Genomic DNA, 7,743 nt, shown 5'->3' on the forward strand with positions numbered 1-7,743 from the left:
ACATTGAGAATCCGGAATTGATTAATGACAACAGGAAGAAGTTGATGTTACAATTTAGTGTTGGGTAATCACTGAAAATGGAGAGGCTTTCTTTGATAAGAGTTCGTAATCTGTGGTTCAGGAGTCGAGAATTTTAAAGTTTTCTAGAAGTACATGTATGTGGTGGTTGTTATGCTCATTGTGCAATCAGATACAAGACTCAGGTGGATTACTTAGATTACATCCGCTTTTTGCTGAAATTCCATGTGCTCGTGTACGTGTATTTGTAGGTGACGTGTAGTTTTATCAATATATGTAGCTTTACAGCTACAACAAGTGTATTTATGTACGACCCACGAGCGTATAGGAAGGGGTAGTACGTTTTTGGTTCTAAACATACTTTGACTTCTAAATGTTGACGTAAATACCGAATGTAGCTTAATTTGTGGGTAATAAGTATGTTTTGATTATTTTTTGAATTTGATATTTGAGTTTAAAACTTTGTTTGCCACTGAAAGGAATGATAAACTAGTGGATATTTCGGGACAGTGTGTGTGTGTGTGTCTTTTCGGTAGGTTCTATTTTATTTGTTAAACATTTTCGTGTATTAGAATGTAAGAATTGTTGATATCTCATTATTTAGTAAGTCTGCTTATTATGAATATAGATATATCTTATACATGTCAGATAATTCTCAATGCTTGACTTCGTTGATTTATTACTTTCAGCTAGCTACCAGTTCTTTATCTGAAATATTTTCATGCAGGATAACTATAATAAGCTATGTAACTTTTCTGTCAACTTTAGTATAAAATTTATACTTGCTGATTGTTAAAGCCATTTTTATTATATACTTTGCAACTTTATATATATATATGTGCGTGTGTGTGTGTTAGGTTTTTCCTTTGTTATCCGGCTACTAACCCTATATGTTTGGTGAGAAACAACATAATCCACATTTATTTAAAGTTATTTTCATTAATATTATTGGTTATAATGTCTAAACTACTTTTGAATACTAATTTTACACTTACGAAGAAATATTTTTTTTATTTTTTGTTTATTATACGGATTTAGAGCTAACCTAAATCATCTGTAAGCTGGTTGAACCTCGTGAGTTGCTATTGGGATTACAGCCGAAAATACCATTAATAATTATGGTATCCAAATGACAACTCAATAGTTCCTCATCATGCTATGTATTGATCTATAACATAATGCATTTCTTGACTCTGTTTTATTGAACGGATTTCATCAATTTATAGGTAACTTCTTCTTAGCTGTGATTTCTTTAGTTATTAATAACACATTTAGAATGGGAAAAACATTTAGAAACCAAGCTTTATGTATATTAAATAGTTAGAGCAGGAAGAAATAAATAGTTAAAAACAAGGCTGGTTTGTCGTCTTCTGTTTATTAATACACTTATTGCGAATAGAAAAATAAAAAGTCTCGTGTTTATTCTCGTGGATTTACTAAAATACTTAGAGCGGGAAAGAAACTTGAAAACCAATCCCCGTGCTTACCATCGAATGTCTATTTAGACATTTGTACAAGAGAGGGTAGAAACAATTAAATGAACCACGTGTTTACCATTTTGTGTCTATTAACATAGATATAGCAATAAAAAAAAAGTGTTTGAAATCCTGACCGTCTTATTGTAATTATAGAGAGGTTAAATCATACGTACAGCTGAGAGCTCTAAGTGATTTTGTTTTGTGGTTGTTAAGCACAAAGCTACACGATGGGATACTGTTTTCAGCCCACCGCGGGTATCTAAAACCGAGTTTAAGTGTTATAACCCTTCAGACGAACCGTGAGACATCGGGGTGGGGAGTGCTAACTGTAAATGACTTTTAGAAACCAGGATCTTTTCCACAGGACATGAGTACCCTGAAGTAGTATGTTAACCCCGCTAGTTGTTTGTCAATGTCCTTGGTCTGATTAGGCTTAGTCAACACGTTTAAGTACCACAAAAACTTATAAGAATCCCAAATGACTCCAAAAGGCCACCCAGTGGCACAGCGGCATGTCTGCGGACTTACAACGCTAGAAATCGGGTTTCGATACCCGTGGTGGGCAGCGCACAGATAGCCCATTGTGTAGCTTTGTGCTTAATTTCAAACAAAACAAAACAGATTCCAAAAGCAACCCACAAAATCTAAAGTAATTCCAAGGATAATAAATGCATTATATTTTATACTTATAAATTCTAAAGCATCAATATAACATCCGTTAACTTTTCACATGGAAATATGTTTTTTCATTTCGGGTATGATATCTCTAATGTTTATAAACACATTCATTTTCACGTATTCGTGTTTCCTTTTGATTGTAAAATATCTCCTATTTGTTCCTTTTGATTAAATAGACGAACCTTATGTGATGACCCTCTTTTGCCCTCCCGTTTTGTAATGCTTGTGAAAGGGAAGGAATCTGTTGATTCTATTACTTTGTTTACTAAATCTGAAATGGTTCTTTCTCAAGCTGAAACTGATTTCCGACTAAAATCAAAGCTACAACACACATACACGTCTGGTGAATCATTGTTGAAATGAACTTGACGATTAAACTGCGTTCACCTAATTACCCAGATCCGTGTCCCCCAAATCTTGCTCGCCTTCCTCCTTCATTATGTTAAGCACTATCCTAGAAGAGGCAAAGAATGACTTCTAAATACATGGAATATGGTTGTAACGTTTCACTAAACAAAGTGGCCCAACCACGTTGTTATTGTTTTGAATGCTTTCTGGTAAAACCACATGTAATCAGTCTTGTTCGGTGTTGTTGTTTTTGTTATAATGCCATATGCCATCGAAGGCTTACCAGGCGTTCTAAGTGTGGACATAAACACACTTATTTTAATACTGAGTTTCCAAGGTGTATAACTTTCAGAGAAAACCATTCCACTATTTTTTCCTAGTGTCCTGTTTGTTCAATCTAGGGATTTTGGCCATCTTCAGGCTGAACAATGTATCTCCCAAGTAGGTACATTTGTCGCAACAAACTTCATTTAACCCAGGTCCCTTGTCGTGAGCTTACTCGGCCCTCAGTTTCAATTGAGACTCAGAAAACTGACAACTCTATCTAGACTAATTTTGACCTTTTTATTTGTATTGCTACGAAACACTTGGATATTCTCTTATTTATTGCAAACTAAGTGAACTGTTACCCTCAGGACTATACTAATTTTACATGATCCAAATTCAGCCATAAAAATGTCTGAAATGTACTTCTTTGGATTCACAGAATATTCATAATCGTGATCCACTTCATGATGATCATACACCTCAAGGTATTACAATGAAATGTTCAGAACATAAACATTTTATTTATACTTGAGATCCTCTATAAATTTGTTTTGTGAAACTTAGTTACAGTTTCTTTCCCTGGTTATTCTGTTATTCGTCTTGACTGTGTCATTGTTGGACATGGTGGTGGTCTATGCTTTTTAATTTGACAGGGCATCTTCTACCACCCTGTTGGTCCTTTCGATGCTTCTCCTTTGTGTCAGAGTTTACGTGTCAATAGTTTTAAGTTGTTATATTTTTTTGGGGGGATAAGCCTTGTGCTGCATTTTACTATTAGAAGTTGATTCGACTTGTTTGGATGTTGACACACTAGTACGGTACTTTGTGGTGATATTAATCCCATACTCGACTAGATCCAGCAACTTGAAAGCTAAGGCCTCTTGTTCTTTTGTCTCTATATAATAGTGGTAGATCTATTTAGTGTGCCTACCTGACACTCTTGGAAGTGGTCACTTTTCTTAAGAAACCTTGTTGCCCCTCAGTCATCCACCTGTTTTTCTTTCTCCTCTCCAGTATAGAAGTAATCATGCCAGTAGAATGATTGTTGTCACGAGATCCTTTGGCTTTCTCCCACTGTATATGATGCTGGGCTCTCGCATTTCCCATTTTTCTATGCAGTCTACTGCTATACATTACAGTCGATGTGTTCCTGGTAGAATAGAGAATGCAACTACCTGCTTGTATTACATTCTAAAGCCTATAATGCTTAATGTCAGCATTTTGTCGGACTGTTTTGAAATATCAGTGTTCTGTTAAAGCACAGATCCAAAGATACATCCAAAGGAGTAGGAAAAACTCAGTTGGAGACAATTTTGTCTTTATTTAGGCAGAGATTCCCATCTTTCGTTTGTTTGCGAGAAGTTTAAGGGTTTTCACAGTATTCACTCTGTGCACAATAACATTAGCTGCAAGCATAACGGTCGAGTTATTATTACATTAGCTGACAGTTGTGAGGATAATGCTACCTTCTTAATCTTTTTAATTTCGATTGTTATCTTTTCTTCATCTTCTGGATCTCGCGTAACTCACTTAGTGCGACTGAGCTAGCAGAAAACTAGTTCAAACCTTTTAATGGCCAACTGGACACTTCTCCTGGACCTGATTGAGTAACTAACTCTGTGTTAGTGAAATATAATGCTTCTAACAGAGGTTTTATTTTAGGCTGTATATAATGACGACTAGTTAATATGCATTTGTTCTCCTGAGTGGAAGGACGTTGACATGATTTTGTTCTTAAATCTGGAAATTATTTAATTAGCATCATATTGTCCTATTTCCTTAACTTCATATGTTACTATAGTTACAAAACACATGATTAATTCTAATTTACCTTGGTTTGTTGAATTTTATGGCTTTTTTCCACAGTAAGTTGAATTTCGTAAAGAAAGGAGTATCATTACCTGTCTAATTTGATTTCAAAAATCTATTAATCTAACTCTTTCAACGCATGGCTATATATTGTGGCTGTCGTTTTAAGTATTGAAGCTGTCTTTAACATTATTGGATTAATGAACTTATAAAAATAGGTGTTCTCCGTTAAAAAGGTCAGCTTTTGCGCTGTCTTTATATGGACGATCTTTCTGTGTCAAAGTTCGAAACACGTATTCGAAGGTTAAGCAATCTTGATGATAAGCAAAAATTAATAAAACAAAATTTAATGTTTTTTATGTATAATATTTCGAATTAAACGATACTCCACAATAATTGTTACGTAGGGTAAACCATTTACAAAATGATACTGATATCATCTTTCGGAAACGTGGTACACATTTAATGTCAGATTTATCGATCTAATTTTTAGTTCCTTCTACTTTCCTCAAATTGAATTTTCTTTAGGGTTCAAAAATCAAATTATTATACAACACTTTAAAGAGAATAAAGCTAGTTTTCAATGTATAGGCCCTGGTTGTTGTCACGTATTACATGTTATTAATGATTTGCTGCTTTCTATATTATAAGATATGTTACCTTATAAAACACTAATACAAAATTACTTATCAGGTTAATAGGTAAGTAACTAAAAAAGATTCTTAGCTTAAAAAGAGATTTTATAGCTAACAGCTATGCATCAGAATGTTCTCACATATATCACCGGATAAATGGAAATACAATGGTTAATACTGCATGTGTAAAAGATATATGACCTTGACTACATAAGAAGCAACTATGAAGAAAAGCTTATTAATTAAATGAACTTTAAAGTTTTGACACAGGTCATATGATGATTGGAAAATACTTAATTCTTCTTCTTCCTATTGTTTTATAAAGGTCATCAAATCCTGTTATAATTTTCATGTATGATGTTACTGTGAATTTTGTGTCGCCCAGATTTTTGCAATCAATAATTATGATTTATATTTGAAAATGAATAAACTTGCTTCTATACCGTACTCTCTGAATTGTGATTATAGGTGAGAAACAGCACTTCAATTTACGTCACTGGTTTTTAAAATTAACATTTATATTCATATTCTATGTGTACACTTTTCTGTCATAGCGTGCTAGTTATTTAGATCAAAAAATTTACTTAGCAGGCCTTAAAATGGGTGAGACACTTGTCCGAATACTCCTCTGATTTGTTCTACTAGTGACCTCAGTTTGCCCCAGCAACGAAATTTTTTTATTATTTTCTGTAACAACACTGACTTGCAATGTGTGTACTTGGAGATTAATTACAGTGTGTTTTCTTTGAATAAAACTATAATGTACATTGAAATTTGTCTCCCTACTGAAGATCCCTTATTTTAAGCCTTGTTACTTGGAATTAATAGTGTGCTTTAGTTGTAAAATAAATACGTCAAATACCTGGAGACGAACAAAATATTTTAATATATATAATGTTATTAAATATTTCTCTATATGCTCATTACTGGTAACTCTTATTCAATCTCTGTGAATCATGCCTACTAGGTATTTCAACATAATGTTCCCCAAAGCATCAGGATGGGCTGGAGTTTGGGGGAATTAAACAACTTACAATTTTCCCCACGAAGTTCCATCTCCAGTTTTTATCCAAAGGTAAAATGTTTTCACATTATCAATTTTGCATGTCCATACTATGTTTACTGTGTACAACTCGTATAATGAAATTCACCCACAAGTAAAGCAGCGTGTAATTGTTTAAATTCTAATAATTTAAATAACACCTAACGATACAAGCTACATGAACGAGAACTACAATTGGAACAGTTTTGTTAATCATTAACAAATCTTTAAAAATTATGATTTTCTCAAAACATAGAACAGTCTTATTGAACAATAACCTGTGTTTGTAAATTGCTAAAAAAATATAGCAAGCGTTAGAATGCGGATTATTCAGTTGATGCTTTAACAAAAGATTGTTTGTGGTAACTTGTGTAATGAAACATACTAGTATACTGTACTTTCATTGTTCAAGTTTTCACATGTTTATATCAATAACTCAGAAGTGTCGGAGTGACTGTGATTAGAGGCAATATCTATGCATATTTATGGCGTTTGAAAAATAATAGTGGGTATTTGACGTATTAATGGAACTATTGATTAGTTTATGTCAATATTTAAAAGATATTTGTATGTTTCATAAGAGTCTATGGTATTAGTGAGAATAATGACTAATTTAGTTTAGGATATAGCTTCTCTAATATGATAATGGAATTCTGGAATTTATATAAAGAATTTTTGATGAAAAAGTCTGAAGAATTCTCAATAATTGTTTTCTGAATGTGATTAATTTTCAAACTGCCGATTTACTGAATCCATGCTGGATGAAATGATAGTCTTTTTAAGTAGCTGTATTTTAGTCACCTAACTAGAGAGTCAGACAAATAATATTTTTTTAATACAGTGGTTGTAAATCCGTAATCCACAGGTTACTTGAGATCCCTTCAAGATGGAAGACTTTCGAAACGTCGTCCTCTACACTTGTATTTTTTACAAGAGGCAGTTGTCGTCCATTCCAGTTTACTCATCATGAATACTCTGCCTAAACAATCTATCAAAGTATATTAACATAATTATAACTAATTTAAAATAAGTCTGATGTTTGCACTCTTATGTTTATTAACACACTTATAATGGGATTAAATAGTCAAAAACATAACCCGTGTTTGCCATCTTATATATAATAACTCACTTTTAACGGGAATAAATAATTAAAAACAAAGCCCATGTTTCCAGTCTTATGTATATATCATCACACTTATAACGGAAATAGATAGTTAAAAACAAAACTCATGTTTGTCACCTTATGTATATTAAAACACATATAACGGGAATAAATAATTAAAAACAAGGCCCATGGTTGTAATCTTATTTATATTAATACACAGATATAGCTACTATAAAACAATATTTGGGCTTCCAATACTCTATTTATTTACATACTTAAAGCGAAAGATTTTACAAATCAAGGTCTGTGACTTACCATACTGTATTTCTAACACAATTCAAACGGAAATATTTATCTATAAAC

The 7,743-nt window shown here is 32.9% G+C and overlaps 1 long non-coding RNA gene across 1 annotated transcript; it reads left to right on the forward strand.

Moving 5' to 3' along the window:
- Window positions 1–416: 416 nt before the first annotated feature.
- On the forward strand, window positions 417–7,447 carry LOC111085236. Its single transcript, XR_002610066.1, has 3 exons — window positions 417–550; window positions 6,201–6,308; window positions 7,141–7,447. It is a non-coding gene; the product is annotated as an uncharacterized LOC111085236 (long non-coding RNA).
- Window positions 7,448–7,743: the final 296 nt, after the last annotated feature.

Source organism: Limulus polyphemus, unplaced genomic scaffold (assembly GCF_000517525.1).
Source record: "Limulus polyphemus unplaced genomic scaffold, Limulus_polyphemus-2.1.2 Scaffold288, whole genome shotgun sequence".
Lineage (NCBI taxonomy): Eukaryota > Metazoa > Arthropoda > Merostomata > Xiphosura > Limulidae > Limulus > Limulus polyphemus.